The following is a 13,833-nucleotide window of genomic DNA, read 5'->3' as shown; positions in this document are numbered from 1 at the left end:
TCAAGATAATCTACAATGTAACTGAGGAAAAATGTGAAAGAAGGAAAAAATGCCAAGAGTTCAGGGACTTAAAATCAGGCAAAGACCTTCAACTTTTTTTAATATAAACTACCAGCTACTGCCACTCCTGAGTGAAAGCTGTGATGTTTTTGAGAGATTAAATTCATGTCCCCAGACCCAAACTCCAGTATTGCCAGTCCAAATCAAACATCACTGATGAATGTCAATGGGAATGGTGTCTCCTGGTACTGGAAAAGGAAAGGTCTTCCAGTCACCTCACAACCTGCACAGAGGATCCCTTCCCACCACGGTCATGAATTCACCCATGGAAGCAGCCAGCCTGTGAGGCAGGAGGTCTTCAGGGATGGCAAATGAAAATATCTCCTCCACAAAGAGATAATACAGAGTTTTCAGAGACTAGAGAACAGACTGTTGCCCTTATCACCTTCATATGTCCTCACTACAAAAAGAAAATTTACTCTGTATCTCCTAATCCAAATATGTTCCCAGAGTCTGGCTGCAACAGGCCCCAGTTGAAGGCTGTATGAAGGTTCATGACTTTTTCCCAGTCTTTCTTTATACTACAAAATTCATAAAACTATGCAAGAAATTTCAATTCCACCTTTTTGGAAGCAATTTGCAGTTTATGACTTACAGCTCGAGTGACAGCTGAGTTTTCTACCAGCTAAATAGGCCACATTCTCTGCCTTGCTCCCTAGTTTTGTACAGAAGACCTGGAGGAAGACAAAGTAATGGTGGACCAAGATGTACAGAGATGCCTGAGTGATCTCTTCTTCTACAAAAGCAGCTGGTGCTGCTCTGAGGAAGAGACTGTGAGACCTGGTGGTGGGCAGGAGCCCTGGGAGAGGGAAAGAGTAGAAAACCCAGGGCATGGAAGCTCCGCTGCCACTAACACACCCTGCTATTGTCCTGCTCTGGTGCCTTATGGCTGATGGGAAAAGCAGGGCTTAAATGGACATCCATGCTCTTGGGAACCTAATCTCTTTCCACATCACACCCTCCAAAGGTTGGGTGCTTTCACAAGAGTGACCCTCACCACAGCATTCAGCTAGAACAGATGTGAGCTACTGTAGCACAGAGGTGCAGAGCCCTTTCACATATGTTCAGGGAGAGAGGGAAGCATAAAGAAAGAAACAACTGATCCATGTTTGAAGTGACAGAGTGGAGTGGAGCATGGGCAGTGGGAAGTGCCCGTGTGGCCAAGATCCTTCCCAACAGCAGCACTTGCCCAGGCTCTGGTTCAGCACAGCCACAGCACCAATACTGGAGCACCACTCTCCCTGGGATTCAAAGAAAACGGCTCTCATTATCACAAGCCCTTCTCCCTGCAGCTCCCTGGAAGTCTCTCATCCAGGCACAGACAAGCCCTCAGCAAACTCCAGTAGCCTGAGAAAAGCTGAGCCCAAGGTGTTAACGGCTGTGACTATAATGCAGTTAATTTAATTGGGTTGTCCATCCTTGATATTTGCAAAGTCCCTTTTAAACGTTAAAACCTTTTTTAAACAACTGAGTTATTATTTTCTCCTGAACTTCATTTCCATTTTAATGCTGATGTTCACTTTCTTTTGCAAATCGAGTGAAGGTAAAACTCTTCCTATAATATACCATCCTTTTGAAAAACTTATTTCCTTTTGGTGCAGTTTCAAACAGATAGAGCTGTAATGGCCAAAATAAATTTTATCCAGAAATACAGAAAGCTAAAAGTTAAGCTTAACTTATAAACCTTTTTTAAGAGAGACAAAATCATGCCAACCTTATCACCATGACAGTCACAGTTGTTTAGATTTATTATGCAATGGTAATCAGGCTATACAATAAATTCGCTATAGTAATGCATTAATCACTTTGCGAAGAAAAATGAACTACTGAAAGGAAGACAATACACTTCCCTCTCTCTTCTTTCTCATGGTAAGAACTGGTCCCTAACTCTGTTCTTTAAGGAGGGAAGCATATATTTTCTCTTCTGCTGCTACCTCTATGACTTGAGCCAAAGGCTCAGCAAGGTCACTCTCATTTTGCTTTCTACATAACAGAGTTCTGTGAATATTTCTTAACAAGATCTTCCTTTAGAGCTAGAAAATACATGGGGTAAAATATCTACTTGACTTGTTTGCTGCTTTCCCTGATTCTGCATACACTCTCATTATGTACAGAAGGTTAATCCTTTTAGATGAGACAACTTTTTAAGTTGATGAGGTAGATCGCTGTGGGCATATGGATGTCCAAACCAGTTTTATAATAAAGGGGGTGTACACAATGCAAAGCAGAGGTAGAACCTCGAAGAAGAAAGAGATATTTGTGTCATAAAGGGACATTCCTATCTTCCTCTCAAATAAGTATATTATGAGTATGAACACCCCAACAATCAGCCTTCAAAATCTGTCACATTTTACCTCCAGAACTGGTACCTGGTCTGTCTGAGTGAGGTGGCAGTGCGTGCACATCCAATAGCACCTTTCAAGACAGGGTTTGGTTAAGACTTCTGTTAGGAAGCCAAAATCCTATAAAATTTAAATCCACCTCCAGGAGATGCTGCCTGGTATTCTGCCATGCAGATTAATCCCACTGCAGAGCAGTTTGTGCCAGCACATCTGAAAAGAAAAGTCCCTGGGGAATATTTACTCACAAGTAAATACTTTTGGTTTGCTCCAGCATATCTTCCTACCAACCTCCCAGGCAAGGCAGTGGAAGTCAACAAGAGAAACAGAATTATAAGGTTCTGTTTCCCCTCAGTTTTTTTCTAAGGAGCAAAGAGAATCTTCATTGAAAGAGTGCGAAACGTATTTTTCAACTTCTAAAAAAGCAACTTAGAGCCAAGAGCAAAGTCCGTGCAGATCGCTGAAGTTGGTTGTTCACCTGTGGCATTTTGGGGCAAACTTCCTTCTGTTAAAATGGAAAATCTGAATTTACCCAAACTGGAGCTGAGCAACAATACCAGCACAGGGAAAAGTGGTGTGCAGATGGCTGTAGCTGCTCAGCTGCTATTGAAATTCATGAAACCTGTGGGACAGATTATGCACACAGCACCTTGAAGGTACACCCCAAGGTGTTACCTACAACCACAGAGGCTGAATCCTATCTCCCATTCTTACTTTCATATACAAAATTATAAAATGTTAAAAAATATTTCCTAAAGCCTGTCATTACACTCTGGCTGCACATTGCACTACAGTATTCCTTTTACCAGGGTAAATTCACAGGGAGGCTGCAGTTAACACTCCCAGGTAAAGAAATGCTCTGTACCCTCCATCCTGCAAAAGACAGAATATCAGAGTGAGAATTAAATTATTCCCCTTTCAGATGCTGTAAAGCCTCCAGGCAGCATTCTCACAGTCCTTTTCAACACAGGTAAATTGAATTCCAGCAAGTTTACTGTATGCAGACTCTTCAGACAAGATATTAAATAACAATGTCATGACCATAACCTATAAAGAAAGACTAGAAAACGTGGAGCTGTTTAGTCTAGAGAAAAGGACGCTGCTGCAAGCCATAACAACAGCCTTCAAATATGCAAAGGGTCAGAGCAAAGAGGAAAGGAACGGGCTGTCCTCGATGTCGGGACACGAGGGACCTGAGCTGTGTGTTAGACAAGGAGAGATGCTTTTGAGAAGGGGCGGTGGTGAAGGTCTGCCAGGGAGGCTCTGTGAAGGTGTCACGCTCTCCATGGGGGGCTTCGACAACAAGTTATGCAAATATCCATCAGGGATAATGTAAGCCTGCCTGACCCTGCCTCATGGTGAAGGGATGGATTACATCACCTCCTGAGATTCCTTGTAACCCTGTTTCACTTATGATTTTATATGGTCAAGCCCCCAAGGGTAATTTGCCCCACTGCCCGAGCTTTTCCCTTATCTGCTCAGGGCTGGTGGTTCTTCTCACCAGCCAATTACTTGATTTGGGATCTGCTCATGTAAGAGAAAAGGCTGATGTTTGCAGGGCAGCCAGGCAGCAGCATGTGCTTACACTGCTGAGATCCATCACCTAATTCTTATGGAAATAAGCAAAGGGTGGCTGGTGTAGGAATGCAAGAATTTGGGCCAAAGTTTGAGGGTTGCTTTTAGATAAATTTTTCTAATAATATGCAAATATTCTAAAGTTTTGTGTGGATATGCCTGCCATCTTCAAAGATATTTGTCTTTCTGCTGTTTGAGGGAAAGTCTGGACAGGGCCTGCTGCTTGGCTTCCCTATATCCCTGCTCTTGGAAGGGATGCGGTGGGCATGGGACGGGCAGCAGTGTAAACATCCTGCATCCAGGTCCTTTCCCTGCTCACTCCCTGAACTGCAGGTGTGTAAGGAATCTATGCTGGCCACATCCCTGCAGCTTTGGGAAGAGCTGGGACTGCTCCACAGAGGCCACAGCGAGGGATCCTGTTGGAAGCAAAATAATCTGTTCCCCTGGTAGCAGCACCCATGGGCATCGCAGGAGGACCCGACCCCGGGCAGATCTAAACACCGGCGCTGCTGAAGGAAAGCCTTGCAAAAGGCAGCTCCTAAATCCATGCAAGGCTGCAAAGCCCCCCAAAATGAGGCACAGGGGACTGAGTGGGGATGTGCTGCCAAGGAGCAGTGAGTCTCCAGATGCGTGATGGTGACAAACACTCTCTGACAGGCAGAGTTTGCTGTGGCGGAGGAAGAGGAGATTTTTGGGTTTGAGTCTTGTTTCCTTGAATTAAATTATTTTAATAAATATTTTTTTTTAAATAGTAAAAAAAGTGAATCAATTGCTCTTCCACTTTAGCTTTCCCAGTTCATTTCCTTGCAAACTTTTTTCTGTCATACATGCCATGACAACCCGTAATCTAAAGCTTTTTGGTGCATTCTCTCGCCAAACTTGAATTTTCATATGGCAAATTAAATTAACTTCCTTGATTGCAAACTGGGAAAACTAAAAATATATAATAAATTGCGGGAAATGCTTAAAGGGATAATATATCAATAAATAATCCTTGCACTTAATCTGAAAACCATTAGGTAGTTGGAGTGATGACTGATTTAACACTACCCATTTAGAGTACCTGTGATAATGTGTTATTTAAACTCAAGAGTTTATATTAGATACGATTCAGACAAAAACATTCATTTGGAAATAATTGTATAACTTGAGGGATTTTTTCCTATTCTTTTATAAAAATGATTTAATTAAAAACACTAGATGAAATAAATGTTTTAGGCAACTAGCAACAAAATGGGAAAATACCATGTGTTTGGAGTTTTAGTGCCCTCTGAGTGCTGGAATTTATTTGCAGCAAGCAGAAAATAGACAGCAAGCATAAAAATTCAGCAGATTCCCACTACTAAAATTATTTATCAAGCTAACAAGGGAGGAACCCTTCTAGTAGCAACAAGCCAGCAAGGAAAAGACGTGCCTTTATATTTTACCTTTGGGTTAGCACACCAGTAAAAATGCCAACTGACAAGCACTTCACATAAACATTTCTTTCTAAATGAGCTGCCTTGTTAGAAAAAAATCTAAGCAAAGGAGCAGTACAGTCAACAGACAGAAAAACCCCAGGATGAATACTACATTGCTGCATATTACAGGAAAATATAAATAAAGACATAAAAATAATGTTGATGCATAAATGACTTTAATGAATTAACACTTCATTTTGCATTTAAATTAACTACTTGGGCTATAAATCTATCTTAGCTTCAATCCTTCCAAGAAAGAATACATGTCAGTTATCTATTATTTACATCTTTCTTACCTCTGGAACTAAACGTATGCACTCACACTCACAAAAAAGAAAGAACTGTGAAATATGTGTGTGTGTATTCATTCACTGTGCTGTTGTTAGAGCTGTGCTACTCAAGCCCCATTGCAATATTTATCGTATACTTATTTTACGACTGAAGCCCTGAAGTAGGTTTTACAGTTCAGTTTAACGATACCAAACTTTGATTATAAATTATAAGTGGCTTTATTGCAGCCTGAAGAGGCAAAAAATTTGGAGACACTTGATTGCCTGATCCCAATTAAATTTTAAAGAAATAGTAAAGCGACACACATTGGCTGAATAGCAGAGCTCCAAGGAGCACTGCAAATTACTCCTGCCGGCTGTGCAGAGGGGCTATACCCTCCCAGGACTTCTTTGCTAGAATGAACATTTGACAATTGTCAGCAAGCTTTAAAATAAAACCAAACTAAACAAAAGAAAACAAAACAAAATAAAAAAAAAAATCCCAAGGATGGTTCTCAAGCATTATTATTTTCATTGCGGAAAAAAATAGCTCATGGGAGGGTAGGGGGCAAGATCAGACTCAGCATTTCAGCTGGTTCTGTAACTCAGGAAGTAAAACCTGCCACAGTTGTTGACAAAGAGAGAAAAAAAAAGGAAAGGAAAGTTTTATGCTAAATGGAGCAATCAGAGGGAAGCACAGATTGGAGCAGCATTTTTTGACTGATCTCAGATGGTTTTCTGGACACAGTTGTAAGACAGACCCCATATTACTCACTCAGGACTCCAAAGTCAGGCAAGAAAGACAGGGGAAGGTGGAGATCAAAAAAACCAAATTACTGAAAAAAAAGTCTGTTTAGAGCTTTTGCTCCCCTCAAAGCCTGACATTCATCTCGCCTCTGCAGCAGCTCACAATGCAGGGAGGGAATGTAGTGTCTCCCACTCCCTGCTCCAGCACCCCAGGCTGCTGCTCCAGCCAGCCCCGGGCATTGCTGGGGCTGAGGGAGAAAGTCTCCAGCTCTGAAATTCCACCCCGGGGCCCGATCCTGCATTCTTTGCACACCCAAGTCCTCCAAAAACAATGGGATTTTTGGATGTGCGGGAAATGCTGAAGTGAGCTGGTATTTGTTAGCTGCTGATAGATTACATTAATATGAATATTTGTCTGTAGGGGACAAACACTTTTGAGAAGTGAGTGCAACATTATGGGCAAAACATCAGCAATAATAACAAAAAAAGATACAGAGAAGCATCATTGATGTAAACCATGAAATAAATAATATATGTCAACTTTTATGTTTCTTGCCTTTGATCTGGGTACAGCTGACATTAAGTCCAGGAACTGATACCTTTTTAGCTGAGAAGACACAAGATGTCAAGTTATATTTTTTAATGCAAGGCCAACACATGAAAACAAAGCTAAAGCAGTTGAAGAAGTGAGCATAACAAAAAACCACAGAGATTATCTCTTGTCATGGGAAATAAAATGATAGGAGTTTCCACGGAAGCTGAGTGGTTAATATAATGCTGTCTTCACTTTGCCATTCTCTCCTTATTAGAATATCATTTGGGCCCAAGTAATATGGGAAGAGATTGTTCCTGAGCACAGCAAGGGAGTGCCGTGGGTAGAGCCACTGCAGAATGAGGACTACAAGATGTACTTACGTGCTTATTCCTCATTCCCTGCCTGCCTCCCTCTCATTTTAACTCTCTTGCAAAGACATTTGAAAGTGGAAGCTGTTTGGAAGCATACATAAAAGCATCCATTAAAAGGCATTACATTAAAACTCCATTGGATCCTGCCCCAGTGATACAGAGGCAAGTTGGAACATCACCACAGATCCCAGGGAAGTTACTCCTGCCTCGGCTTTGATGGCATCAAGTAAATCTGGTCTTTGTTTTATTTTCTTGTTTGCTTTTTACTAGCACCAGCCCTCTGGCATGGGACTAAACCCAGAGCCTCTCCATCAGCTCCCCTATGATCCTGAGAATTTACACCAGATAATAGGAAGCAGAATTTGGCCCTAAATATCTACACTGGAGCTGAAATTGGGTTAGTAGGTTGTTACCATCCACACTTACAGCTGTTGCTGGCTAAAACCACAGCCAGAAAATTGTAGACAGGCAAGAGAAATGCCACCTCTGGTTTCCTCCTCTTTAAAATGCGCACCTCTCCACTGGGAAATTGCCCTTCCTCTGGGAGACTCCGGATGTGCTGCCGTGCACCCCTCTCCTTTACAGCCTGGCCCCGTTAAGATTGCCGGGCTTTCACCTCCCCTTTCCTAAATTTAGCCTGGGCCTGAATCTTGGTGCCTTCTCCGGGCTGTGCCGCCGCAGAAGGGCTGGGCAGCCTGGCCCTGATGTCAATAACCTGGCACAAAGGCCCTGCACAACGCCGAGCCGCGATTTAATTACCTATCACCGCTAACAAAAGCTCTCTTTATTTTGATTAACTTTGAGGGAACAAGGTTCCCCACCATCAGAGTGTGCCTAAGTAATTACGCAGTACAGACTAATATGCCTGAAAACACAAAAAGAGGGGGAGTAGGGAGAGGGGAGAGAAGAAAGGGAAGACATGAGCTCAGCCTTACTTCCCAATTTAAACCAGGAATGACCTCAGGGTCAATTTTTCAGAGTATCTCAGATCAGTTCAATTCTCACCTCCGCTGCCTACCTGCTAGCAAATGAACTTACTGTGCCTTCCAATAGACAGAAATGACTAAAAGGAAATCGCATTTAGCTGCATCTGAATAACCATGGTTATTAGATGATGTGTGCAGAGGAAAAATTACCATTTCCCTTCTCCTTCTCCTCCTTGTGATTGTCATTCTCACCTCACTGATGATTAAGATGTAGGATGCTCTCACAGATTGTTAATTAGGTGTTAATATCTGCAAGGGGCCACAGCAAGCTCCTACACCTGAGGTCATTTCTCAGAAGTCAGGCTGTCTCCGGTGACAATACCTGTAATTCCCATAGCTAGTTTGATTCCCACTCAACAGCTGGAGCTAGTGTTTCTTTCATGTCTGGTTTCATTTCCTATCTGAAATTATATGAGTGCTAATATCTTTATTATCTTTCCCATAGAAGTGCAATGCTGGAGCATGGCACAGCGTGTTGTTCATAGGCTTTCTTTCCTTTTTCTTTTTTCTTACAGCATTTTCAAAACATTTCAAGCAAAAATCTTTATAGTTAGCAAATTTACAGCTGAGGACTCCATTATGGTTCAGGAGGGGTAGAAGGTAGGAGGGAAACAATAATAATTTGGGGATGGAAGAAAAGAAAAGCTGCACAACTGCTGAATGATAATGGCTCAAACCTTGGGAAAAAAAAGGTAATGGCAGGAAGGGGAGGAATTACAAGGACAGTGTGACCTCTGCTTGTCTTGCAGGTGCACAGGAGCTATTCCACATATGTGTGTGTACATAGAGGTACTAAAGATATATTGTCTTTAAGAGAGAGAGGGGGCACATAACTGATTTTGCCTACATTTTGGCACATTCAAAATCAGGGTGAAGTTATGTGCAATTCAGAAAATTGGCACCTCCCAAAGCATCTGATCTTTGTAATCCTGGCCCGGTGCACTCAGGAGACTAAATTCCCATCCCAGTAGAAATGGTGCGTGGGACTTGGGCAACACCAGTGATTTCTCATCCCAGAGTATGAAGTAAGGTAAATGACAAGTACTTCAATAAACCAGTTTTCATTAAAGGGCTTCAAGGAACATTACAGCTATTTTTTAACTCCCACAAAAGCCTAGAAGGTAAGAATTAATTATCTAGGTTTGTAACTGTGTAAACTGAGATATAAAGAGATCAACAGTAACAGACCTTTAGAAGAAACCTGAGATAACAAGTTTGAAGTGCTTCAGTATTTTGCTGAATCTAGAATCAAATAAGTGGGTCAAAGTCTCACAAGTGAGTCAGACTGTGACTCCCAGCTCCTGGTTTCTTCACTCTCTAAACATTGTGACTATATGTGGAGCCTGAGAAGTAATTTTATATGTGGGATGTTAAATCAGTACTTTTCCTGTCTCATCAATCTCCTGTATTTTGGTACAGTGCGAATCATTTGGTAAGTGGCACAAATTAGAAAACTCAGGAGAGATGTTAAAAATATTACTTTTTTTTTTTTTTAACGCTTAAAATCCTTTATTAGAACTAAACAACAGCAAGAACGACATCAACAGAAAATACTTTAGAGCTTACTCTAAACACAGGGAAAGGTATTACATTGACTTTCCTGAGAATTTTAGGGGAGTAAAAGCTGTTACACATGGCATATACTTTCTCTTCACTCATAAAGATTCTAGACATTTTCATACTTCAAATTCATAGGAATGAGCTAGAAAGACATTTGGGGCATTATAAAGTCCTGCTTTTTTTAAACACTTGAGGACTTTTTTTTTTTTTTTTTACCTATGTAAAATGATCTGTAAATTGTATGAAATATGTTTGGGGTGAGGAAAAGGAGGGAGAGAGGTTACTATGAATTTTTTAATCAAGAATAACATATTGCATCCCATTTGATAAAAAAATATTCTCATTTAGGCTTAATACAGCACATCTGCTTGAAAAATACATACAAGGCTCCCATTGACTGCTGCGGGAAGTTTGCCAATAATATTTCATGGAAGTTATCTTGATATCAGCCTCAAAAAATAAAGACATTTTACAGAGAGTGTTAATTCAACAACCTAAAATTAAAAATAACTCTCTCATGCACAAAGAAATTTGATTGTTTTTACAGTTCTTAGCTTTAATTTTCAGTTTTATCAGATGTAAAGTCTAGGAATAAAAACAAGATCTAATTTGCAGTGAAGTTGGACAGTTTGATATCACAGGCCATGGCCATGAAAAAAGAAATTATGTCATGAACAACAGACAGACTCAACTGCACATCAAAAATATGCGTGAATAGCATGAGAATGCAAAAGGTGCTGCACAAAACACAAATCTCTTTTAAAAATGCATGTGCAAATGCAGGAGTAGCAGTGAAAAGTAAGTAAATGCGTATTTTCAGAGTGCCATGATTTCCCCTGTGTGAAAGGTCTTAGAAGCAAACTGGAAAAGGAACGGAAAATACATTTCTGCTCTTTACTGCTCCTTATTCTCCCCTTAGTTTAGGTCTCACCCATATGGGGAAATTAGGAAGTAAACTATACTGCAGTGCTATTCATTGCCTGGATGGACATTCCTACTCTAGAATAAGAGTAGATTTTCCTGGTTAATCTATTTTTTTTTTTTTTTAAAGCAGTTTAGCTGTACTGGAGAGGGGGGAAAACACCCTTACTCCCAAATAAGAACATCCATCCAGGGAAGTCACAGCTCAGCTACCTCTGTATGAGTTCAGATTTTGCCTTTTATTAGTACAACCTCCCCTGTAGATATTCCCAGTGTGGTGGAAGTGCAGGTCCCAGGAATTCAAGGGAGATTTTTCCAAAGCTTGCAGTGGGGCTAGAAGCCCACCCAGGATCTCTCCTCTCACCTGGGATGTAGGTAGGATGCAGTTTAGATCCCAGGGTCCATCGTTGCCTCATCCTGCCCTTGGAGCTCTAAAATGTCCTTCAGAGCCTCTTTCAAAACTGAAACATTGTTACACACAGTGATAAAAAACCAACAGATTTTTTTCTTGCCCTTTTTAAGAGAAAGCCTGGCTACAGTTTTTTATGTCAGAAGCAAATTCTACTATCCAACATCATCATGCTGATCAGGAAATAGAGGGATATTTTATTCCTGTTGGTTCTGTGACACTGGAGGATGAAAATCTCTTCTGCACCAAATAGAATACACTGAGGCACAGTGAAATACACCTGGGGTTATGCATGTATTGTAAGGGATGTTATCTGGTGCTGCTGGGATCTGGAATAAGACAAAACACAGCCCTTGGAAAATAACAGTTGCTTTGTAAAACACCACAATGGACCCTTCGTGGTGTTTTATGGGGTAGAAACTGATTTTGTTGCTGGTATAACAGTGCATATCATAAACACAAAATTCATCCTGCAGCACTTGCTCTGAAAACTCTCAGCAGTCCCACTAGGATGGAGGACGTGGAGTGACACCACCACTGACCTCCACCACTCCTGCTGCTGCCTGAACTGCCAGAGACATTATGGTGTGAACCTCTTAACCAGCAACCACCAAATATTCCAGTCACACTCATGGAATGAGTGGCCTTGAAATCCTAAAAGTTTGCCAGAAATAACATCATTTCTTCAAAGGAGCCAAGTTAGTAAGTCAGACCATGGAGGCTACTGTCCACTACTATAAATGTACAGCCTTAAATTCCCCCAGCCAAGCCACCTCCATGAATATCAAGTGAGCTCTCCTCCAGACAGCATGGAGGATCGGAGTTTTCATATCTAAGCTTATTATTCCTAATATCACGGAGACACTTCCCTGAATTGTCCTTCTCCTGCCCAAATTCCCCATCTGACCAGATGTCTTTCTCTCTCTTGCTTTTACCTGTCAATCATGTTCACAGCTGAAATTTGATTTCTCTCCCACAAGTAACCTTAGATGAAATATTACCATAGGGGTCAGAACCATCTGAACCTTGCCATAAAAGTTTGTTAAATCTTCCAAGACCCAAGATATTTTTATTTGCTTAAAAGTAACAGATTTTGCTGCTGGTTGTTTTGGGGTTTTGTTTTGTCTATAATATGTGAAAATATAACCACAAAATACTGAAGGAAGACACAAGGAATTTTCCCAGAGAACAGCAGGCTAAGCAAGTCTTGAGATCACAAGTGCTGATAAGGGAAAAAGATTTCCTTTTTTACTATATGGATAAAATGTGTTATCACTTATTATATCACTTATTTATATAAATCTAATAGTCACATATATGAATTACAGGAAGCATGGCAAGTTTTCCTATGGGATTATTGAAATTAGAAGTGTTTCCCTAGGAACAAGTTGATGAAATGCGCTGCACCTTCGCAATTAGAATACACAATTCATGTATTTACTTCAGCTGAATAACAGCTTGGCTCTATTCTTCAAAAAAAGCATATTGCACTCTAAGTTTTCACAAAAAAAAACCCAAACAAGTGGTCCAGTTTCCCTCTCCTTTACAGTGGTGAAAAAAAACCAAAAAAAGCAATGCAGGCAAAACCCTATCCAGGGTGTTCCTCAGGGAAGTAAGAGGAGTATCAGGCTTAAAATGAAGGTCCTGTAGTGCTCCTTGAGAAAACTATTCCTACAGCCCATACACCATCAAAAACTCCTCCCAGTTTCATTTAATGTACAGGCTAGAGCACCAATTACATTTTCCTCACCCTCATTTAAATTTTAAATAACAAATCTGTTACTTGAATTTATTTGCAAAATTAGCAAATATATCTGGTTTTTTTAATTTATTATTTACATTTCTTTTAAAAGATAAAAAAAATAAATCTATTATTTAAACAAGCTTAATTCAATGAGCTAATAAAATTCAGCTGTTTCTAACAGCACTTAACCGTTGATCAAAGTGTGGCAGGCTGTACGGCAGCCTGTGTTCTTAACTAAAATAGGAGGTTTTATAAAAAATTCACACAGGAATCTGTCATTGCAACCTTGGTGCTCATTTAACCCACTTAGTATTTTTATAGTCAAGGTCAATAAAAATCAGATTCCATGGGAAAAAAAAATAAAGTGCCTGTTTGAGTCTAGCAGGGGAAGGGATTGAAAGTTTTAATTCCCACATTTTCATTAGCAGCATATTTTTTAGTCAATGTTGACAGATTGAATGAACATGAATTTCCAGAGGAAAGCAGTGCTGTGAATTAAACTCTATTGTAACTTGTAAGTACTGAAGTCATCTAACACAGACTCATGATTTTCATCAAGATCTGAGGGAGATCTTCAGAAGACCCATCCTTAATCCCTGTAGCTGGTGTCTGAACACTATCATTTGAAGAAAAAGAAAGAAAACATTTGCAAAGGATTATATATGAGTTGTGGGACACAGGAGAGCTGCCTGGCTGACAAAAGTACAAAGCCCCATCATTGCAAGTGGTTCTTGTAGGCACCTGAAAGTCAGCCTCACCCAAAAGCCCAGGAAACTGCACCACAGCCTGTCACCGGCTCCCCGGGGCTGAGCAAAAAGCACCATCTTAGCAGCAGAAAACAAAGCAGTGAAATTACC

The 13,833-nt window shown here is 40.7% G+C and overlaps 1 protein-coding gene across 3 annotated transcripts in view; it reads right to left on the bottom strand.

The window, feature by feature from the left end:
* Positions 1–13,833, bottom strand: part of MAF (MAF bZIP transcription factor) — a 185,034-nt gene that overhangs the window by 158,919 nt on the left and 12,282 nt on the right. The window lies entirely within an intron of this gene.

Source organism: Corvus moneduloides, chromosome 12, assembly GCF_009650955.1.
Source record: "Corvus moneduloides isolate bCorMon1 chromosome 12, bCorMon1.pri, whole genome shotgun sequence".
NCBI lineage: Eukaryota > Metazoa > Chordata > Aves > Passeriformes > Corvidae > Corvus > Corvus moneduloides.
The sequence above is the reverse complement of the archived record's forward strand: the minus strand, read 5'-3'. Positions and strand labels throughout refer to the sequence as shown.